This window comes from Gracilinanus agilis, chromosome X, assembly GCF_016433145.1.
Source record: "Gracilinanus agilis isolate LMUSP501 chromosome X, AgileGrace, whole genome shotgun sequence".
In the NCBI taxonomy this organism is placed as follows: domain Eukaryota; kingdom Metazoa; phylum Chordata; class Mammalia; order Didelphimorphia; family Didelphidae; genus Gracilinanus; species Gracilinanus agilis.
This window is the reverse complement of record NC_058136.1, coordinates 27638164-27647864: the sequence shown is the minus strand read 5'-3', so window position 1 is coordinate 27647864 and position 9701 is coordinate 27638164.

Below are 9701 nucleotides of genomic sequence, written 5' to 3'. Positions count from 1 at the left end.
ACCACTATGTCTTTTTAGCTACTGCCAATCCTACAGAGACCTGAACCCAATTCCTATACACTGAGTACAAAATAAAGAGGGGAAAAACCCACGATGGCTATCTCGTGAGGGAAAAAAATCCCTTGGGAATGAGAAATCAAATTGCTCTGTCCTGTATCATTATTCTGAAATGGTAGTTCAATAGATTAAAACTATGCCTCCTTAGAGCTGAGTTAGAATGCCACCCCAGGCACTTCAAGTCAATTCCACAAGCATTTAAGAATCTATGTGTGCCAGGCACTGTGCTCAGCAATGAAAATACAAAGACAAAAGCTAATAACACTACCCTCAAGGTGCTTAAATTCTACTGGTAAGATAGAAATACACTTAAGTAAGTAAATGTAATGTAATGAAAAGTAATTTCAGGAGGAGAGAGAGTGTACTAATAACTTGGTTAGGGTAATGGGGGTGATCAGGAAAGACATCATGCAAGGGGATAATCATGTTACCCATGGCAACTCACTTAATCTCCATATTTTCAGTTTTATTATCTATAAAATGGAGATGAGAATGTTTGTACTACATATGTCCCAAGGTTGGTTTAAAGAATGTACTTTGTGATCTGTAAAGCCCATAGAAAAGTTGGACGATGCCACTATAGTGTGAGGGGCCTATAACTTCCTCAAAGTAGACATTCCTACTAGTAAAGAATGCAATACGTCCACACTCTCTTAACTTGAATAATTCTTGTTCATACTTAGATGCTTTGATGGATTCATGGATTTGGGATCTCATCACTTTGGTATTTATTCCTTCAGTATAGATAGAAACATCCATATCTTCTTGTCCTGGGCAATTTTTGTTTCTGGGTACTCATCAATTCTCCGGGGATAATCCAACCAATGTGCCAGAACCCTTCCTTTTCTGACAGTTACCAAATTGGTAAATCGAGATAAGGATACATAGTTTGGCTAGCTGTCAGAAAATCACTGGCAAAATTTTGCACATTCTCCATGTGGACAAGATAGAAAGATGATGACTAGACAAATATTTAAACTATAGAGTTGGAGGCTGGTTGAATGACAAAACCTAAAGAATTGTAAAGGCAGAGGAAGGAGACAAACTCCAAAAAGCATAAGGAGCACAACATAGGCAGAGACCGAAAAGGGAACTAGATGAGGAATTCAGGAAATAAAATACATTCCTGACCGGGAAGCGTAAGAGAGGAATGCTAGATATCACTTATTCAAACATGGTTTGGAGTACATTCATTCGTTCATTCATTTTCTCTCTATCTCGCGCGCACACACTCACACACACACACACACGCACAGAGTTGCTATCTTGCTTTAATGAGAATTCTCTCTTCTAAAAGTTGGGGGAGTGGGGGCAGCTGGGTAGCTCAGTGGAGTGAGAGTCAGGCCTAGAGACAGGAGGTCCTAGGTTCAAACCCGGCCTCAGCCACTTCCCAGCTGTGTGACCCTGGGCAAGTCACTTGACCCCCATTGCCCACCCTTACCAATCTTCCACCTATGAGACAATACACCGAAGTACAAGGGTTTAAAAAAAAGTTGGGGGAGTAAAGGGGGGGGGGGGTGAGATGCTATTATGGACTTGATTTTAGCCAACAGGAAGAAACTAGTTGCCAGAGAGAAGTTGATGGGAATATTGAGAAGGTACCATTCTTTCCTGGAAGGGTTTAGTAATGATTTCTAGAATATATCTGTCACCATCATTTGCCTCTACATGAATCACCAGAAATGGTATTCTTCAACCTTGACAAGTCTTAAGAAGTTATCTGGCACACTATGTTTATGCATACACCAAGAAAATAGACGACTAATCTATTAAAGTCAGGTCACTTTACAGATGAGGAAATTAAGGCCGATAAAAGATATAATTTGAACAAGGTCATACAGATAGTTAGCACATTCGCGGTCCAGAGAAGTTTAGTGACTTGCTAAAGAATACAAGGCTCAAAGGGAGCTCACAGATGTTGCTGTGATTTTATCTGATGAAGTAGTTCTCTTACATGCAAATTTCCCAATCCTTATTCATTACTTTGGCCACCTTTCATTATCATCAAGCCTAATTTTCAGTTGTTCTGATTCTTGTTCTGTTCTCAGTCTATATGTAATTACAACTAGTTAGGGAAATTTCCTTCAAAGTATACTTTTTAATTGTTTGCAATCAGTGATTTCAAAGACTCCATAACCTAGCATCATATAGTTAAAGGATTCATGCTATAAGACATCCCTCCACTGACACAGATTGTGATCCCTCCTTGACTTGGAGACATTCCCCATGAGTTGACATGGCCAAAAAAATCCCTAAAAGATAAAACAGAAGAAACCATGAATGCATTATGTATCCACATCAACAGCTTATAGTCAACAATTACAATTTCATCAAGCCTGTATTTAAAACCCATTTGAAAGATTTCATTATATCTTGTCAACTACTGTTCAATAAAAAATAGACAGCAAGTGATATCTATTATCTGTCTCCAAGCAGGACCTGAGACAACATATGCAATTGTAGCTAATTCAGAGAAAATAATCAGTCACTTAGAGATGGAAGGATTTTTATATTCCCCAATTCTTTCCACTCAAGAGATAAATGTTGCATTTTGTTTCTCTTTAACACTGAGAAGGCCACAGGACTCTATTGGAGCATTAGAGGAAATGATGTCTACAGAGAGCAAAGAGAGGGGGAAAATAAAGGAAAAGGAGATAGACACACACAGCAGAGAAAAATGACGAAAATAATTCTGGTAACATCCTCATCCAAAACAACGTGGGCTTAAGGAACAATATTTCATTTGTCACAAGGCTTGGAATAAAGTAACAGAAGGGAATCATCCAGGTATTTTCAACCAAATGACACTTAGGAGTTCATTGTCTTTTTTGAACAATAGCAGAGACAATGTCTATGCTTCCACATTGTTATTAAGAAATAATAAAATGTTATTGAAAGGAGGCGAGCCAAGAAAGAACAGAATACATTTATGCCAAAACATTTTTGATTGACCTGCATTTTTATTCCAGAGTAAAGTTTTTTCATTCTTTTCATTTGAACAGTACTGGGAGAACAGAGCAATTCTGAATGTACTAAAACTTCCCCATAAATCCTGATTCACTATCCCAATGGTCTCTTATTGCAATGATAACTAACGGATATTATGCATCTGGCACGTGGAACCTGCAGATGTTAATGTTTTATACTAATGATGTCAGCAATTTTCTTTTTCATTGGCATTTTGCTGTTGTAGTTAAATGACCCATATATCTCAAATGCTTTTCCACAAGTTTGGTTCTGCATATTAACGTGCAGCAGCTCACAGGAGAAGAGCTCCTGCTGACAATTGATTTGGCTGGGGTGGAAACATAGAATTAAACAGGAAAGCCATGGTCTTTTCCCATCTTCTGGATAGGTGTGGCAACTCAAAAATACTGAAGCATCGATGTAAGGTTTTGAGTTATGAGGTCAGTTTTGCGGAATCTATAGAGCTACACTCACATCCTAATCAGGTGTTTATGAGGTGACCCTGGGGAGTGTGACCCTGCCTAGTATGAACCCACCCACTATGACCCCACACCAGATGATCTTTTACAATTCCCTTCACCCCTCATCTAGTTTCCTTATTTCTAAAATGAGAACAAATGAAATTTGCACTGTCTACGAGACAAGATCTCTATGAGAATAGTGTCTTTTGCAAATCACAAGTTATGTGAATGTGGTTTATTATTATTGTCAAAAACACCTTGTTTTCAGCAAAAGTTTGGTTTCAAAGTTTCACATCGTAGAATTAATACACTGATACGTGTGAGATCTCAGCAATGAAGATTGCTGGAGGCAGATCCATGATATTTTATAGTGTATAATTCTTCATTTTGTCCTTCTATATCACCAAAAAAGAGAATCTAGCCAATGCACTCACAGCCTTTCTCCCTCACTTGAAATCATATGAAAACCAGTGGGCATCTCGTATCTTAGAGACTCCTCTGGTAATTCCTTCATCTCACCACAAGGCTATTCCACCTTCTTTTCCAATTATTTATCTCTCTGACACTCCTTTAAGTCATGGCTCTTATGGAGCTCTTGGTTGCTAATGCATTTCAGCCTGGTCATTCCTGTGTGCCCCTTGGTTGATCTTCAACTTAAGTTATTTGGAGATGATAGTATTCTATGCTTTCCCAGAACTTAGCATCACCAGAAAAGTCCTGCTACAAAGATGGGACTTTGTTTCAGGGATGACAAAAATGAACACTTTTATATTAATGCAGTTTAAACAAGTACAATAAAAGAACAACAGAGTAGAAAGCCCACTGAACTTCCTAGATGACACTTATGAGGGGGTCAATTATATGAGTAAAATTCATAAGAATAACAACCCTTTTCACAGGTAACCTCTCAAGACAGAAATGGATGGCAATCCAAGGCATCAGAGAGGACAAAGATGTTTCCCAAAAGTCTCTACCACAGGAATCTAATTTTCAGTATGGGTATAATTATTCTAGTAAAGAGATAATGTGCTCACACCAGGTACTCACCAGGATTTGTATGCTCCACCCTATACTCCCAAAGATACCGGATGAAGACTGAATACCTTAAGGCAGCCAAAGCCTCTCCTCCTTTTCCCATCAGACGAAGAGGGGAAAAAAGGAACAGAAACAAACTCAGAACCATCAGGTGATGAATGTTTTAGCCACAGCAACTCCCAAAGGTCAACTATTAAATTAGAAAAGGGTTGTAATATATGTTGGTGGAGGGAGTGCCCATGCTGATGAAATTACAGATACTTAAAGTATTCATGATTATATTCTCCCAGGGATTTGAAGGATTGGTTTTTAACACTCTTTACTTAGCAACAATGAATTCAGTGTTTGAATGTGCAATAATGTCCATATTATAGCGTAAACTTTCCTAATATTAGTACACCATACACTGTCCACCATCCTGGCAAGAAGCAATGCTTTTGCTCAAATACATAACTATACACACACTATTGGGGGGGAAGGGTTTAATCAAACAACTATTTTGAGAATAAATTAGATGGGTAATCAAGTATTTTAAATATGTTTAAATACATATACAAAGTAAATACCTGATTTAGATATATATATGCATACACATGTGTGTATGTATGACTATTTTTAGCTTTCTCTTTTCCTTTTCTACCAGAAAAACTTCCAATTTAGCAGTCATTCCACAGCATAAAACTGCTTCGTCAAGTCACTGAAATGTTTCATGCAAATGTTGCTCTTCCATATTCTGCATTAGCCAGGGATTGCCTCAACATTAAATGAACAAAAGTAGAGTACCTTTTGTCATGATGGTTAGTAACATTTAATGTAAGAACTTAGAAGACATTTCCAGGAACTATCTCCTGATTGCAGATGACCTCTGTTCAGCTACCCCTCTACTAGAAGAGTAAGGTACTGAAAGCGATACATGAACATAAAATTAAATCAGGAATTTATGGGAAGAAAATGAGGTGTCAAAGGCAGAGAAACAGGAACACAAGGAGAGAAGTGGGTGTGAGAATAGCTTAGAGAAATATATAACATGATAGCTCAGTAAGAAAATGAGTCACTTGTACAGCTATCCCTTCCACATTGCAGGAGTTGGGGCATAGCACTCCTGCAATCTGGAAAATTCATGTAAAATCTTCATACAGAGAAGAAGTCTGAATTTTTTCTTTTTCTTTTATGGGGTGTTTACAGTACCTTACTGTAAAATTTGGGTCAAGTATTTGGTCACATGCTATATGTAGGAACACTATACATGGGACCCTTTATTTTAATATTGTATGGTGTTTAAATGATACAAGATACGAGAAACTTGAGATGTAAAAATCACTGTGAGATCAACACAAGATGCCATGTGAGAGATTATCATAAAGATCCTTGGCATTCCCAAACCAGTGCATAGAACTGCAGTTCTTTTATTACAAATTTAATTTTAAGGGGAAAAATTGTGTAGCTGTTCACTTATGTTACTAAACAGTAAAATATGTACTATACTAGCAATATTACACATAACAGTACATGCATTTTATGCATTTATGAATTACTCACTTTTTAAGATATCTCTACATTTCTAGCCTTTGTGTATTGTCTGTCTGCTGGATTTTGAGTTTTTTTTCACAAACTTTAACTTTTTACTTATTTTAACTTTTAAAAATTGTTTTTATTTCTGGTATTAAAAAATAAAACACATTGATATTCTACAATACTATACACATATTTTATGTATTTATGAATTTCTTAATTTTTTTCTATGTTATCTACTGGCCTTTGTGTGTCATCTGTGACTTCTGCAAAACTCTCCAAAAATCCCAATTTAATTTCTTACCCATGATATATTGAAACCATAATGGGGATAGTTGCAATGTGGAAGGGATGCCTATGTTATGAATATCAAAATATAAACTATGTGACCAATGCAATAAAATTAATATTACTCAAATTAGTCTACAGATTTAGGGTTATACCAAGTAACAAAAGGAACACTTTGTAGAAATAGACAAAATAACAACAAAATTCATTTGGAGGAACAAAAGATCTAGGAGCACAAGAGTAATAGTCAGGAAAAATATGAATGAAGAGGAAATTGCATTATTAGACTTTAAACTCTAATATAAAATAGTAATAGTCAAAATTATTTGGTATCAGAAAAAAAGGAATATAGATCAGTGGAGGAGCCTACATAATTGAGAGGTCAGTGTTAGATAAACCCAAGAACATAAATTTTTAGAGGAATGATAGCTTATTTGGCAAGTACTATTTAGAAAAATGGAAGGCAGCTTGGCAGAAATTAGGATTGCATGAACAACTTAAGCTGTATACTGTAAGAAGTTCTAAATGAATATGGGAACTGTATATAAAAGATCTCCTCATTAAAAGAGAGCAAGAGCAAGAGTGAGAGAGTGCGCGAAAGCGTGCATGAGAGAGAGAGAGAGAGAGAGAGAGAGAGAGAGAGAGAGAGAGAGAAAGAGAGCATGAGTGGGGGTTGAAAGTGATAGCTTTTACCACTGTGGTTAGAGGAAGCAATCTTAATCAAAAAAGGAATAGAAGTTATCACAAAAGAAATCATTTAAATTAGACACAATTTAAAAACTTATGCACAAGCAAAACAAATGGAATTTGAATAAAGAGAGAAATCACTGAGTGGGAAAAGTCTGTACACTAAATAGTGTTGTTAAGATTCTGTTAGACAAAAATAACTGATATAAAAACAACTGTCTCAGTAAAACCTTTTAAAATGAAAGCAGAAAACTCTTAGGAAAGATATGGAGAGTACACAGATTTCAATAAGCTAGGTGCCCATCCTTAACATAAAACAATACAGTCAGACTATTCTGTCATATTCTGTATATAGCAGTATTTAGTGTCAAGGAATACTGTCTTCTTATGTTCAGAGGTCAAAAATGAAAGTTACTTCCCCTAGTTTAGGTAAAATGATAAGATCAAACATATACATTAATGAGAAAATGTAGTTAAGTATGTTAACAACACTATTCTTGTATGATATAGCATGTTTTAAACAAAACAAAGAAATAGTCAGCATCTATGCCACTGCCAAATACTGGGAGTTTCCTAATGATCATACCCAAAAATAGGATATTTTCCAATGGACTTGAAATATGAGCTTTTTAGAAATCCAGTTAAGAAATTCACATGAAGAGTTGTCATATAGAACAGAATTCTAAGATATGGTGGCAAAAACCATTCGGTAATATTTACATGTTTAAAGGTCTAAAGGATTACTCTTATGTAAGGATTTCATTCTGGACAATTTTTTTAAACCCTTACCTTCTGTCTTGGAATCAATATGTGTATTGGTTCCAAGGCAGAAGAGTAAGGGGTAGGCAATGGGGATTAAATGACTTGCCCAGGGTCACACAGCTAGGAAGTGTCTGAGGCCAGATTTGAGCCTAGAACCTCCTACTCTAGGCCTGGCTCTCAATCCTGAGATACCCAGCTGCCCCCCCTTAACAATTTTTTTTAAACTTTGTTCTAAAGGCAATGAGTTTACTTTAATTTTACTTGAGAAGTTTCCTAAAGAAAAAGTTAGTTAACAGAGCAATGGAGTGAACAAGCGAACTACTTGCTTCTTCACAATGAACGGACTCATTCACTCCGTCTACTGAAAGCATCGAAGGTAACAGAGGATAATTCCCACTGTCCCCTTCTCCACCCCCACCCCCACCCCAGTCACTCAGAGCTAAACCACGTGTATACTGGCAATCTTCCCACCCCAAAACACACCTACAAGATCTCCTAACCAGCTCTAAACATTGCATTCAGAGGGTTCTCCTGCCAACTCCAACTACGTTCTTTGCCAATATCTGAATTTAAAAAAAAAAGACACTACAGAATATCTGGATTTTTGAGAATGACTCTCACACTACACAAAGTTCCTTTTGTCATTCAAACCTCTCAACTCCCTAAAACCTGTGGGAATAATTCCAGATGTCTCTGTTTCACTTGGTCAGAAAAATGTGGACCATTTTCTTAATCTTTTAGTGGATGACAGGTAAAGTGTAGCTGCATTTCTACACCCAATTTCTCATTTACAAGTAAATAAAGCCATGTTCACTATTTCTCTCACATCTGACAACAGCATATTGTCTGTTGATTTGTTTTCCTAAATGGTAAGATGACTCCCAGGCCATATCTTACTCATGAACATTTTCTCCCTTATATGTAGGGCAATTTAACAAGAATTCTTGGGTTACAGATAAATCTTTGAATAGCAAGATCATTATGAACTTTCAGATATTTTGTATCAAAAATATTTATTATCTTACCGATTTACTTCCAGACTATAAGATAAGAATTGACTTGGAAAGAAAATAGATATAGTAATTTGATTAGAATCTTATTGAGCTGCAGAAAGGGCCCTTGTCCTTCCACTTTAAATAATGATAAAAAAATCAATACCTTCTCCTTAGAATTCTTTCTTGTCATTCCGGAAGGTGACCATCCTGCTAGATTAGAGTTATGTGAGGTAGGTAAGATTCATTGCTGAATGTGAATTCCTCCAACTCTACATTTATTTATTTTAGGGCAAAACACATTTGAAATAAATTAAAAGAATACTTTCTACAAACTTGCATTTAAAAATATACTCTGATATTTGTGTTTTCCATTACTTAGGAATTTAGCATTTCTTTTAACCCATGAGTCAGTATTTTAACATAATATATTGTATGCTTGAAATCCTATATTTTGACTCGGGTATAGGTATGAGAAAATATTGATAATTATTTCTACAAAGCAATTACCAATGTTCTAACAGCCCTTATTTTGCCAGCAGGGTAAATAAACTGACATCATATCAGCTTTCAGTTCAACACTCATTCAATAAGAAACTATTTGAAAGGTAGATCTATATTTCCATTCCAGAACTGCCAACTAACTGTAACATTCTTAAATCTCTCAAAATGAGATGGGAAAGTCATGCCTAACAGTAAGTAAGGTCTCTCGGCTCAAGGACTGATTGCCTTAAAAGCTAAAGATGCTGACCTTTCAAGCATTAAGTCATGGCAAAGGATTTATTAAGATTCGTTATCTCCAGGATCGATGTTCCTTATTCTCCTTGGCTTCTGTGTTGCATTTGATACTGATTAGCCCCCTCCTTTCTGTGACACCATAGCCTCTTCCTATCTCTAGCTCTTTCTCTGTCAGCTTTGCCTATTCCCTTCACATCTCTGC